The sequence below is a fragment of the Hyperolius riggenbachi genome, chromosome 10 (assembly GCF_040937935.1).
Source record: "Hyperolius riggenbachi isolate aHypRig1 chromosome 10, aHypRig1.pri, whole genome shotgun sequence".
NCBI lineage: Eukaryota > Metazoa > Chordata > Amphibia > Anura > Hyperoliidae > Hyperolius > Hyperolius riggenbachi.
Genome location: NC_090655.1, coordinates 179,147,686 through 179,161,566, shown reverse-complemented (window position 1 = coordinate 179,161,566; position 13,881 = coordinate 179,147,686). Strand labels below are relative to the sequence as shown.

Below are 13,881 nucleotides of genomic sequence, written 5' to 3'. Positions count from 1 at the left end.
CATCAAAATTTGCAGATGCTTATACCCCTGAACAGTAATTTTGAGACATTTGGTTTCCAGACTACTCACGGTTTTAGGCCCGTAAAATGCCAGGGCGGTATAGGAACCCCACAAGTGACCCCATTTTAGAAAAAAGACACCCCAAGGTATCCTGTTAGGTGTATGACGAGTTCATAGAATTTATTTTTTGTCAAAAGTTAGCGGAAATTGATTTTTATTGTTTTTTTTTTCACAAAGTGTCATTTTTCACTAACTTGTGACAAAAAATAAATCTTCTATGAACTCGCCATACACCTAACAGAATACCTTGGGGTGTCTTCTTTCTAAAATGGGGTCACTTGTGGGGTTCCTATACTGCCCTGGCATTTTAGGGGCCCTAAACCGTGAGGAGTAGTCTAGAAAACAAATGCCTCAAAATGACCTGTGAATAGGATGTTGGGCCCCTTAGCGCACCTAGGCTGCAAAAAAGTGTCACACATGTGGTACCGCCGTACTCAGGAAAAGTAGTATAATGTGTTTTGGGGTGTATTTTTACACATACCCATGCTGGGTGGGAGAAATCTCTCTGTAAATGGACAATTGTGTGTCAAAAAAAATCAAACAATTGTCATTTACAGAGATATTTCTCCCACCCAGCATGGGTATGTGTAAAAATACACCCCAAAACACATTATACTACTTCTCCTGAGTACGGCGGTACCACATGTGTGGCACTTTTTTACACCCTAAGTACGCTAAGGGGCCCAAAGTCCAATGAGTACCTTTAGGATTTCACAGGTCATTTTGCGTCATTTGGTTTCAAGACTACTCCTCACGGTTTAGGGCCCCTAAAATGCCAGGGCAGTATAGGAACCCCACAAATGACCCCATTCTAGAAAGAAGACACCCAAAGGTATTCCGTTAGGAGTATGGTGAGTTCATAGAAGATTTTATTTTTTGTCACAAGTTAGCGGAAAATGACACTTTGTGAAAAAAAAACCAATTAAAATCAATTTCCGCTAACTTGTGACAAAAAAATAAAAACTTCTATAAACTCACCATACTCCTAACGGAATACCTTGGGGTGTCTTCTTTCTGAAATGAGGTCATTAGTGGGGTTCCTATACTGCCCTGGCATTTTAGGGGCCCTAAACCGTGAGGAGTAGTCTTGAAACAAAAATGACCTGTGAAATCCTAAAGGTACTCATTGGACTTTGGGCCCCTTAGCGCAGTTAGGGTGCAAAAAAGTGCCACACATGTGGTATCGCCGTACTCGGGAGAAGTAGTATAATGTGTTTTGGGGTGTATTTTTACACATACCCATGCTGGGTGGGAGAAATACCTCTGTAAATGACAATCTTTTGATTTTTTTTACACACAATTGTCCATTTACAGAGTTATTTCTCCCACCCAGCATGGGTATGTGTAAAAATACACCCCAAAACACATTATACTACTTCTCCCGAGTATGGCGATACCACATGTGTGGCACTTTTTTGCACCCTAACTGCGCTAAAGGGCCCAAAGTCCAATAAGTACCTTTAGGATTTCACAGGTCATTTTGAGAAATTTCGTTTCAAGACTACTCCTCACGGTTTAGGGCCCCTAAAATGCCAGGACAGTATAGGAACCCCACAAATGACTCCATTTTAGAAAGAAGACACCCCAAGGTATTCTGTTAGTAGTACGGTGAGTTCATAGAAGATTTTATTTTTTGTCACAAGTTAGCGTAAATTGATTTTTATTGGTTTTTTTCACAAAGTGTCATTTTCCGCTAACTTGTGACAAAAAATAAAATCTTCTATGAACTCACCATACTCCTAACGGAATACCTTTGGGTGTCTTCTTTCTAAAATGGGGTCATTTGTGGGGTTCCTATACTGTCGTGGCATTTTAGGGGCCCTAAACCGTGAGGAGTAGTCTTGAAACGAAATTTCTCAAAATGACCTGTGAAATCCTAAAGGTACCTATTGGACTTTGGGCCCCTTAGCGCAGTTAGGGTGCAAAAAAGTGCCACACATGTGGTATCGCCGTACTCAGGAGAAGTAGTATAATGTGTTTTGGGGTGTATTTTTACACATACCCATGCTGGGTGGGAGAAATCTCTCTGTAAATGGACAATTGTGTGTAAAAAAAATCAAACAATTGTCATTTACAGAGGTATTTCTCCCACCCAGCATGGGTATGTGTAAAAATACACCCCAAAACACATTATACTACTTCTCCTGAGTACGGCAATACCACGTGTGGCACTTTTTTGCAGCCTAACTGCGCTAAGGGGCCCAAAGTCCAATGAGCACCTTTAGGCTTTACAGGGGTTCTTACAATTTAGCACCCCCCAAAATGTCAGGACAGTAAACACACCCCACATATATATACGCTATAGCAGCATAGAGGGTGATAGCAGCGGCTGGGAACGCGGAAAATCAGCCGCGTTCCCAGCCTGTCGGCGGCTGTCGCCGAACCGGAAGTAGCCGCCGGCGGGGACAAGACGAGATGCGAGGGCACCATCCAGCTTCGGGGTGCTGAGGGATGCCCCAGGTGAGTAAATGTCATTTTTTTTATTTGACTTAAGTTTTCCTTTAAGGGGGGTAAAGCCCACGGTCCTCAAGTGGTTAATTTCCTCAAGATGAACTTACAGTGGTGTGAAAAACTATTTGCCCCCTTCCTGATTTCTTATTCTTTTGCATGTTTGTCACACTTAAATGTTTCTGCTCATCAAAAACTGTTAACTATTAGTCAAAGATAACCTAATTGAACACAAAATGCAGTTTTAAATGATGGTTTTTATTATTTAGTGAGAAAAAAAAACTCCAAATCTACATGGCCCTGTGTGAAAAAGTGATTGCCCCCCCTGGTTAAAAAATAACTTAAAGGTGGTTTATTACACCTGAGTTCAATTTCTGTAGTCATCCCCAGGCCTGATTACTGCCACACCTGTTTCAATCAAGAAATCACTTAAATAGGAGCTATCTAACACAGAGAAGTAGACCAAAAGCACCTCAAAAGCTAGACATCATGCCAAGATCCAAAGAAATTCAGGAACAAATGAGAACAAAGGTATTGTAATTGAAATCTATCAGTCTGGTAAAGGTTATAAATCCATTTCTAAAGCTTTGGGACTCCAGCAAACCACAGTGAGAGCCATTATCCACAAATGGCAAACACATGGAACAGTGATGAACCTTCCAAGGAGTGGCCGGCTGACCAAAATTACCCCAAGAGCGCAGAGAAAACTCATCCGAGAGGCCACAAAAGACCCCAGGACAACATCTAAAGAACTGCAGGCCTCACTTGCCTCAATTAAGGTCAGTGTTAATGACTCCACCATAAGAAAGAGACTGGGCAAAAACGGCCTGCATGGAAGATATCCAAGGCGCAAACCACTTTTAAGCAAAAAGAACATTAAGGCTCATCTCAATTTTGCTAAAAAAAACATCTCAATGATTGCCAAGACTTTTGGGAAAATACCTTGTGGACCGACGAGACAAAAGTTGAACTTTTTGGAAGGTGCGTGTCCCGTTACATCTGGCGTAGAAGTAACACAGCATTTCAGCAGAAGAACATCATACCAACAGTAAAATATGGTGGTGGTAGTGTGATGGTCTGGGGTTGTTTTGCTGCTTCAGGACCTGGAAGGCATGCTGTGATAGATGGAACCATGAATTCTACTGTCTGCCAAAAAATCCTGAAGGAGAATGTCCGGCCATCTGTTCGTCAACTCAAGCTGAAGCGATCTTGGGTGCTGCAGCAGGACAATGACCCAAAACACACCAGCAAATTCACCTCTGAATGGCTGAAGAAAAACAAAAAGAAGACTTTGGAGAGGCCTAGTCAAAGTCCTGACCTGAATCCTATTGAGGTGTTTGTGGCATGACCTTAAAAAGGCGGTTCATGCTAGAAAACCCTCAAATAAAGCTGAATTACAACAATTCTGCAAAGATGAGTGGGCCAAAATTCCTCCAGAGCGCTGTAAAAGACTCATTGCAAGTTATCGCAAATGCTTGATTGCAGTTATTGCTGCTAAGGGTGGCCCAACCAGGTATTAGGTTCAGGGGGCAATTTCTTTTTCACACAGGGCCATGTAGGTTTTGAGTTTTTTTTCTCACTAAATAATTAAAACCATCATTTCTACGTGTGCGGAATGCGGCAACGCGTATTTTTGTACGCGTTGCGGTCCGCAATAGCGCTAATTGCATATTGTGATGCGTCCAATAATACGCATGGCGGCCGGCGACTGGTGAGTCGTCAAAAACGAAACTAAGTGACAGCGGGGGACCAGAGGATTCCAGAGCGGCGCCGAGGGCACAGGACTGCTGCAGGGGGCTGGTAATAGCCCCAGGTAAATGAAACTCTTTACCCCCCGTTCAGTTAAGGTTCCCTTTAACATGCTCCCTGTGTTCAGCCAAATTGGGTGAAAATATAAGTATGTCGTCCAGGTAAACCAAGACGAACCGCCCTAAGACCTCTCTGAAGACCTCAATAATCAACTCCTGGAAGACGGCGGGAGCGTTACACAACCCGAAGGGCATGACCAGGTACTCGTAGTGCCCGTCGGGTGTGTTGAACGCCGTCTTCCATTCATCACCCACCCTTGTGCGTACCAGGTTGTATGCTCCCCGTAGGTCGAGTTTGGAGAAAATCCATGCATCAGTAACCTGGGAGAACAAGTCATCTATTAAAGGGAGTGGATAACGATTATTTATAGTAATCTTGTTTAGCCCTCTGTAATTAATACATGGCCGTAGCCCACCGACCTTTTTTTTTTTTGGCCAAGTTTTCTTTACTATAATCCTGCCAAGCACGTTTTTCAGGACCGGAAAGGTTATACAGATGGCCCCTAGGGGGCATACAACCTGGTCTCAACTCAATGGGACAGTCGAAACTTCTATGTGGAGGAAGTTTGTCTGCCGCTTTGGGAGAAAAGACATCAGTAAACTCAGAATATGGTGCGGGCAATCCTTCCATTTGCACCTTGGTAGCACAAATGGACACTTTCTCCAAACAATGATGATGACAGTAGGAGGACCAGCTTAATAGCTGCCCGGAACTCCAGTCAATCTGAGGAGAATTCTTTTGCAACCATGGCATACCAAGGATCACGGTGGAAGTGACCATTTTGAGCACAAAAAACTGTATTTGCTCCCTATGCAGCACCCCCACCCGACATAACAACACAGGCGTTTGAGACAGAGGTTGTTTTCCCTGCAGTGGAGAGTCATCCACTGCAGTAACAAAAATCTGCCTGTCCAAAGGAACAAAGGGAACTCCCAATCTCACAGCGAAATCATAGTCTATGAAATTGGCAGCTGAACCCGAAACTATGAATGCCTGGGTGGAAAAAACTCAATCCTCCCAGGTAATAGAACACGGGAGAAGTAAGCGATTCCCGTTTAGAGGTAACACAGGCTCGCCTAGGGTAGTACCTCTAACTACACCTAGGTGGCAGAATTTTCCGCCTTCCTGGGGCAATTCTGTACCACATGGCCCTTCTCTGCACAGTATAAGCAGAGCCTCTCAGCTCGTCTCCGATTTTTCTCTACCTCAGACAACTTGGAATGTCCGATCTGCATCGGCTTGTCCTGAGGAAGAGAAGGAGATGGAGAAGATGAGGGGATAGGAACGGGACTCCCCGTGAATCTACCTCGAGTTTGTCTTTGGTACCGAACCCGGCGATCTATTTTAACGGCTAATGAGATCGCGTCATCAATAGTCTTGGGTTCCGGATGACTTAACATAAGATCGGCCACTGCATCAGATAAACCCGTTAAGAAACAATCCAACAAAGCAAATTGTCCCCATCTAGCCCACACAGCCCACCTTCTAAACTCTGCAGCGTATGTTTCAACGATGTTATGCCCCTGCCTGAGAGTTTTGAGTTTCCTCTCAGCCGTAACTGCCAAATCGGGATCGTCATATATAATCGCCATAGTTTTAAAAAATTCCTGAATAGACGTTAATGCTTCATGACCGGTAGGGAGGCTGTAAGCCCATGTCTGTGAGTCCCCAGATAATAGAATTTTAATAAAAGTCACCCTCTGACCCTCAGACCCTGATGACGTAGGTCGTAGCTCAAAATACAAAAGGCAGCAATTTCTCAAATTCTGAAAGTCAGACCTGTGCCCTGAAAACTTTTCAGGGAGAGGTATCCTGGGTTCCATAATGACAGGGGATGTATGAGAAAACGCGGAAAAGCCGCCGCGTGTGCTCAGAACAAGGCGGCTGATTCCGCATCCAACGCGGCGGTTTGCAAGCATGGGCCTACATCTGATAGTATGGCTAAACGCGGAGAAACCGCCGCATGCTCTGATAGCGGTGCGACTGGTTCCGCTTCCAGCGCGGCGGGTGGTTCACAACACATGTCTGGTGTGGCTGGGACTGATAGTCCACACAGGTTCAGAAGGACGCGCGCGCGCGCTGAGAGGCAGAACTTTTATGACAGCCAGAAGGTAGTCAGCTGACCAAGCCGGTCAGCTGACGTTACAACCAGTTCCCATTGGTCCAGCACTTAGGGGAGACGCTGGATAGCACTGTACTATATATACTGGGTGCTGGTCATTCACTGGTTGTTTGCCGTTGCGATCACTACATGGAAGCACTCAGACCTTTTGTCAGATAGTTCACGGATCAGTCAGTGACATCCTGCCTTTGGTGTCACTCACGCTCTGGTCCTTCCTCCTACCCCTAGCCTGGCTCCTCCCTGCGGGAGAGTCCCAGGTTACTGGAAGGTACTTGTTCTCCAGGACATTATTGCCTACTGCCCTGATACCTGTTCCCCAGGTATCCTCCTCAAAGTATTACTGTTGCACCAAACACTCATATTACTCAGGTCTCCAGAGGTTAGTGATATATCTGATTATCGGTGATACTGCAGATCATCAATAATCAGGTGTATGTCTGCATTTTTGGTGATACTGCAGATCACCAATAATCAGATTCTCTCTGTGTTACACCGATCGTTACAGGATGACACTGGTGCATTAGTTGCCTAAAGGGTGTGCACCACCTCAGACAACTGGTTGATCTGTGTCTGTTGAGCGTTAACCGTGTTGGTTAGGCCGTTTACGGCCGTGGTTAACAGTTCAACTTGACTGCTCAGTGTCTCCATAGACATTTTTTGGTCTCCTGTAACGATTGGTGTTAGCAATAACAAAGTTCTGATTATTTGGTGATCTGCAGTATCACCAATAATACAGATACTATATCTGATTATATGGTGATCTGCAGAATCACCAATAATACAAATATAGCAACACTGAGAAATATCGAGACCTTAGTCACACTTTATTGTAATGAGTGTAGTGATCGCAACAGCAGACAAAGAAGCACTGAATCCTCCGGGCTTAAGAGCCCGAGGAGACCTCGAAGCACGCCCCCCCCCCCCCCTGCGTCCGGCCAATCAGCGCCGGCGGGCGCATGGCGTGACGTCAGCCGACCCGCAGGTCAGCTGAGCTGCCTCTTCGCCGCATAAAGGTTGTGACGGTGCGCGCACGTGTCACAACAACCCTATGGGCAGCTGACAAACCCATCCTCGGCGTGCTAGACGCCCGAGGCACGGGTAACTGATTAGGCAGGGGAACGGAGGTAGTGACGGTGGCAGCGCTGTTCGCCGCCGCTGCCCCGTCCATATTTGTTACACCTGGGTTTGATTCCCTGCCAATGGTGGTATAGGGGTGAGCATAGCTGCCTTCCAAGCAGTTGACCTGGGTTTGATTCCTGGCTAATGTATGTGAGCTTGCTTTTGACAGCCTACAAATCCCTGGAAGACAAAATCAGAGAGAGAGAGAGGGAGAGGGAGAGGGGAGGAGGGTGGAGGGCCTTGTTAAAGGTTAAAAACTTTTTAAAGCATTTTAAATGGCACTTCCGGTTTGTCTATCCGGATATCCGAATATGTCGGACATCTGCGGATAATGCGTTCGGATATCCGCGTTCACGCGGATATCTAAAAGGTCGGATTCGGATATCCGAACTGGATCCGGATATCTGGATAAAAAATACTATCCGAGCATCCCTGGCTGCAAACACGAGGAGGAAGGAGCCAGACAAAAACTTCCGCGTTCCAGTCAGCGGAAATGCGTCATAAGAGACGCGACCCGCCCCCCGCACGAGACCAGCGTCTAACTTCGGCGTCTCCTGCCACTCGCATCGCCGGACAGGAGACCTTTCGCTACTCACCGCTTCACCGCCATGAGCCCTGGTAAGGGAAAAATATACTGCAAGGGGGAAAACAAATTTTGAGAAACCCGGCTCCCACCAGAACCACCGGCCTATACTATAAAATAAATAAACAGGAGCAGATATCGGCCTGTGCTCCCGGGTGGTCCAGGAAACACAAAAAAACTGAAGTTTGGGGTAAGAGGTGGAGCCATTTTTACTTTTTTATTATTGGCTTGTGTTTCCTTGGGGGAGGGACATGGAATCTCTCTTGTTAGGGCCATCCTGAGGGACGCAGGAAAGAAAAGTTTAATATTGCAATCCTTTAAGGAGGGATAGCAATTCACTGTGGAAGGCACACTGGAAGGATGGGGAGGCAAATAGGATGTGGCACCTCAACGCAAATAAAAAATAAAATGGCAGGCAAAATGTTAAAGGAGAGAATGGAAGAATATTTCAACCATGTCATTTAAAACAGTGCCTATGACAAATGGGCATGCTTGTGTACTCACAAGCATGCCCATTTGTCATAGGCACTGGCACACTTGGTTTACACTTGGCACAAGCTCTTGTTTGGAGTCTGTGGACCCAAATTCATTTAAATAGCTACCACCACATAAAAGTTGGCTCTGCTGCTCATCAGTAAAGATGTACTAGGGCAATGCTAACTTGCCTGGAGATTTTAGCTGACTATTCCCATTGTTAACATTATAGATAGATGCCATAGTATATTGTGGATTTTATTCTGTTGCCTGAATGAACTTAAATGAAGTAGAATGTAAAAACATTCACTGTAGTGCTCATTTAACATCTAATTCATAGGTTTCTTGTAGTTATTACTGATAAACTGGAATTGCTAAGGTCCTCTGTACAGCGAGTGTCTTAAAATAAAATCCCAGCATATACACAATTCATTATTTTTTAATTCAGTCCAGACCAAAAGAGTAACAACAAAGTTGAAGACCACCCCTTGAAGATGCTGGATGGCTGTTGTAAATGAAATGCAGTAGACTGGAAACCGGGACTTCATCAGCTCCAAATCCTCCACGCACTGTTTTTTCACCTGGAAGTCTAGTGTGGGTTCATAGGCAATAAATGCAGGACAACCACAGGAATGTGTGTACAGGATACCGCTGAGTAAAAGGCACTTGGAGTGGAGAAAACTTGAGGTAAAATTAATTAATACTGCTGACATGTACTTCTCCATAAGAGATCATTTTCACTGACATCAGATAACTTACTTCAAAATATATCAATTATACACTTAACATACATTAAAATACACTATCATGCCTCTCTGTGTAGTCAGAAATATAGCAGATATACCATGACAGTTAAAGGCAACCTGAAGCGAGGAAAATTATTTAAAATAAACACATTACGTAGGTCTAAATGAATACTACATACTAACCTCACCGTCAGTCCTTCTCAGATGCTCACCATTTTCTTCTAACAGTGATCCCATCCAGTTCTGACAATATTTTTTTCAGAACTGAAATATACCAGTTATATATCAGCAGCTGTCAGTTACAACTGAATGTGCAAGGTAAGGTCCATGTTTCTCTATGGCTCAAGTGGGTGATATTACAGTTTAACAGTGTGCTGACCAGGAAGCTGTTAGGGGGAATGGCCATTTTTAAAATAAAGGACGGAGAAATCCAATGATCACAGTGGGCAAATGGGACGTAGAAGAGGAGAAAGAGATTGAATAAAAGACTACATAGGAGGTAAGTATGACCTGTGTATTGTTTTTTTGACTTTTTATTTTCAGTTCAGGTTCTCTTTGAGAGAGAGAAAACAATTTTACAGCTGTAACAGTATTAAGTTTTCCACCCTGGCATATTATTATTATTATTATTATTATTATTATTATTATTCTTGATATATTTAGCGCTATCATCTTCTGCAGCTTTTACAGAGGCATTGTCACATATCTGAATAACTGGAGACCGATGTGCTGAGGGCAATAACTCTTGCAACTTATTAACTAGGGACGCTGAAGTGGGTACAGGGAGGACCAGTTAATACAGAGCGGAAGCACTTGCAGAACGGCTGGTGTGATGCCTGTGTGTTTGACCAGAAAGGAACCATAGCACTCCCACAGGCTGAGTCTGGAACTGCAATGACTCAGACACCAAGTTATGAAGTAATAATAATTCCAGTATTGTATAGCGCCTCTCTCCTGTTGGAATCCAAGCACTTGGGAGGCAGCCACAAGAGTGCACTCAGTAGTAGCAGTTTTAGGGAAACTCCTTACCGAATAGGTGCAGATTACTGAACAGACAGAGACGAGATTTCAATCAAGGTCTCCTGTGTCAGAGGCTGAGCCCTTAACCAGCACACTATTCAACCACTGCCAAGTAGATGAAGATTTAGCAACAGAGCTGGTACTCACATGGGCTGAATTCAACAACAAAGCAGATCCTGGGACATGCACCAACAACAAAGCAAGTCCCGGACAGGCACAAGGTCAGGCAGAAGTTGATAACAAGGCGGGTAGTCATACGTAGCAGAGGTCAGTAACAAAGTGGGTAGTCAGGTGAGCCATCATCAGTAACATAAGGTAAGCAAGGGCAGAAACTAGTCAAGGCTTGGGAACACAGAACTTGCTACAATACTACAACACTGGAAATTCATACTCTCCAGACTTAAATAGGCCATTTGAGTGTAAATAGCGTAGCGCATCATGCACCTACGTGCACAGGCACATGCACAATCACACATGCAAGGGCAAACATGTACAAACAGACACCCTTCACGGACACACACAGTGCTCACAACAACACCTTGCGGCACCATTGCTTATGCTGTGCAACGAAATATGCATGGGCATGGGCGGCCGCAGAAATTTGAAATTTGGGGGTACGTTGTGCCAAAAAATGGGTGTGGTCTTGGACCAGAATGTGGGTGTGGTCACGGGTGGAGCCAAATTTATATGAACTTAGCAATGGTGGGACATTAGACTAGGACAATGGTGGCGAACCTTTTGGAGGCCGAGTGCCCAAACTGCAACCCAAAAGTCACTTATCTATCGCAAAGTGCCAACACGGGAATTTAAACTAAATACAAATGTTTTAACTAATACATGAACATTATGGAAAATGCAAGTTGAAAATAAACTGTGAAGATAAATAATTTCATCCATCCTACTCCTGAAAAATGTATTCATCTTTTTAGAACCTCCCAGTTTTAATTTTCTGTTTTAAAAAGCTAAAAAAGTAGGTTTAATGCTATTACTATGATGATAATTCAGCTTTTCCCATAGTCTCGCAGTTAGCAATCATGTGACCCCCAACAAGACAAATTCAGCAATTATGAGGCCCCCAACAAGACAAATTCAGCAATCATGAGGCCCCCCCAACAAATCATGAGGCCCCCAACAAGACAAATTCAGCAATCATGAGGCCACCCAACAAGACAAATTCAGCAATCATGAGGCCCCCCAACAAGACAAATTTAGCAATCATGAGGCCCTCAACAAGACAAATTCAGCAATCATGAGGCCCCCAACAAGACAAATTCAGCAATCATGAGGCCCCCCAACAAGACAAATTCAGCAATCATGAGGCCTCCAACAAATCATGAGGCCCCTAACAAATCATGAGGCTCCCAACAAGACAAATTCAGCAATCAAGAGGCCCCCAACAAGACAAACTCAGTAACCATGAGGCCCTCAACAAGACAAAATTAGCAGTCATGAGGCACATAAATAGACAGCATTTCACATAAATAGGCAGAATGCCCCCTTAACCGGTTCAGCACCGCAGTGCCGAAAATCTCATGCATCCGAGCAACGTTCACCTCCCATTCATTCGCCTATAACTTTATTGCTACTTATCACTATGAATTGATCTATATCTTGTTTTTTCCGCCACTAATTAGGCTTTCTTTGGGTAGTACATTTTGCTAAGAATTATTTTTTTCTAAATCCATTTTAACAGAAAGATTAAGAAAGAAATGAAAAAAAATCATTATTTCTTAGTTTTTGGCCATTATAATTTGAAATTAATATACGCTACTCTAATTAAAACCCATGTATTTTATTTGCCCATCCGTCCCGGTTATTACACCATTTAAACAATGTCCCTATCACAATTTATGGTGTCGATATTTCATTTAGAAATAAAGGAGCATTTTTTCAATTTGCATCCATCACTATTTATAAGCTTATAATTTTAAATAATATAATAACACACTCTCTTGACATGCATATTTAAAAAGTTTAGACCCTTGGGTAACTATTTGTTTTTTTTGTTTTTTTTATTGTATTTTTTTTTTAATAAAAAATGTATGTGGGTAATTTTTGGTGTGGAAGGGAAACTACTTATTTTAAATGTAAAATAATAAAATTGTTTAATTAAAAATGTATGTGGGTGCAGTTTACTATTTGGCCACAAGATGGCCACAGTGAAAAAAGTCCTGGATGCAAACGATCTCGCATCCAGGAACTAAAATTCAGAGGAGAAGTTTCCTGGGGGCAGAAATACTGCGCTCTCTGGATAGAAAGCGTCGGTATTTCTGTGGGGAAGTTAGATCGGTGAATGGGAATTATATTCCCATTCACTGATCGGGAGGCTAGCGGCGGGTGCGCGCGCGGGAGCATGCCCGATCGCGGGCACCATGCGGCGGGAGCAGCAGAGCCTATCTGGATGAGGAAGCTCGTCCAGATAGGCCGAACTGGTTAATATGGTAGACACCTCTCACCTGGCTCCTGAATTCTCCTCTACTGGCTGCTGTGCTTGGCTGGCCTGGCAATACTGTTTTTGGCTGGCTTGGGGATGATGTGTGTGCCGAAAGGCCTAGCAGTGATGCTGGGCTGGCCTGGCTGGTGGTGATGCTGGGCTGGCGTGGCTGGCGGTGATGCTGGGCTGGCTGGCCTGGATAGTTTAGGTAGTGACAGGGCCCCCCAGTTTAGGTAGTGACAGGTGCCTCGTAGTTTAGGTAGTGACAGGTGCCTCCTAGTTCAGTTAGTGACAGGAGCCCCTGAGTTCAGGTAGTGACAGGGACCCCACAGTTTAGGTAGTGACAGAGACCCCCAGTTCAGGTAGTGACAGAGGACCCCCCCCAGTTCAGATAGTGACAGGGACCCCGCAGTTCAGGTAGTGACAGGGACCCTCCAGTTCAGGTAGGGACAGGGACCCCCCAGTTCAGGTAGTGACAGGGACCCCCAGTTCAGGTAGTGACAGGGACCCCCAGTTCAGGTAGTGACAGGGACCCCCAGTTCAGGTAGTGACAGGGACCCCCAGTTCAGGTAGTGACAGGGACCCCCCAGTTCAGGTAGTGATAGGGACCCCCCAGTTCAGGTAGTGACAGGGACCCCCCCAGTTCAGGTAGTGACAGGGCCCCCCCAGTTCAGGTAGTGACAAGGACCCCCCCAGTTCAGGTAGTGACAGGGACCCCCCAGTTCAAGTAGTGACAGGGACCCCCCAGTTCAGGTCATGACAGGCCCCCCCCAGTTTTAAAAAGTGGCGGGGAAGGGGGGGGAAGTCTCCCCCCCTTCCCTCACCTTGGGGCTCACCCTTCCTCGGTCTCTCTTCCATAATACAGCGGCTGGCAGGCAGCAGCGGGCGGCAGTAGAGCGGAACACGTCCTCTTCCTGTGCGAGAGGGAGATCTGTGCATTGCTGGTCTGACGTCACTGACCAGACCAGACCAGCTGCGCACAGAACCTTCCTCACGAGCAGGAAATAGAGGAAGTGTTCTGCTCCAATGCGCCCGCCGCTGACTTATGGAGGGGGGAGTAAGTAAG

The 13,881-nt window shown here is 45.0% G+C and overlaps 1 long non-coding RNA gene across 3 annotated transcripts in view; it reads left to right on the top strand.

Moving 5' to 3' along the window:
- Positions 1 to 9,296, top strand: part of LOC137536043 (uncharacterized) — a 91,530-nt gene extending 82,234 nt beyond the window's left edge. For all 3 annotated transcript variants that reach the window (XR_011024505.1, XR_011024504.1, XR_011024506.1), the window contains exon 8: positions 9,064 to 9,296. This is a non-coding gene — a long non-coding RNA (uncharacterized lncRNA). The remainder of the gene's footprint in view (positions 1 to 9,063) is intronic.
- The last annotated feature ends 4,585 nt before the right edge of the window (positions 9,297 to 13,881 follow it).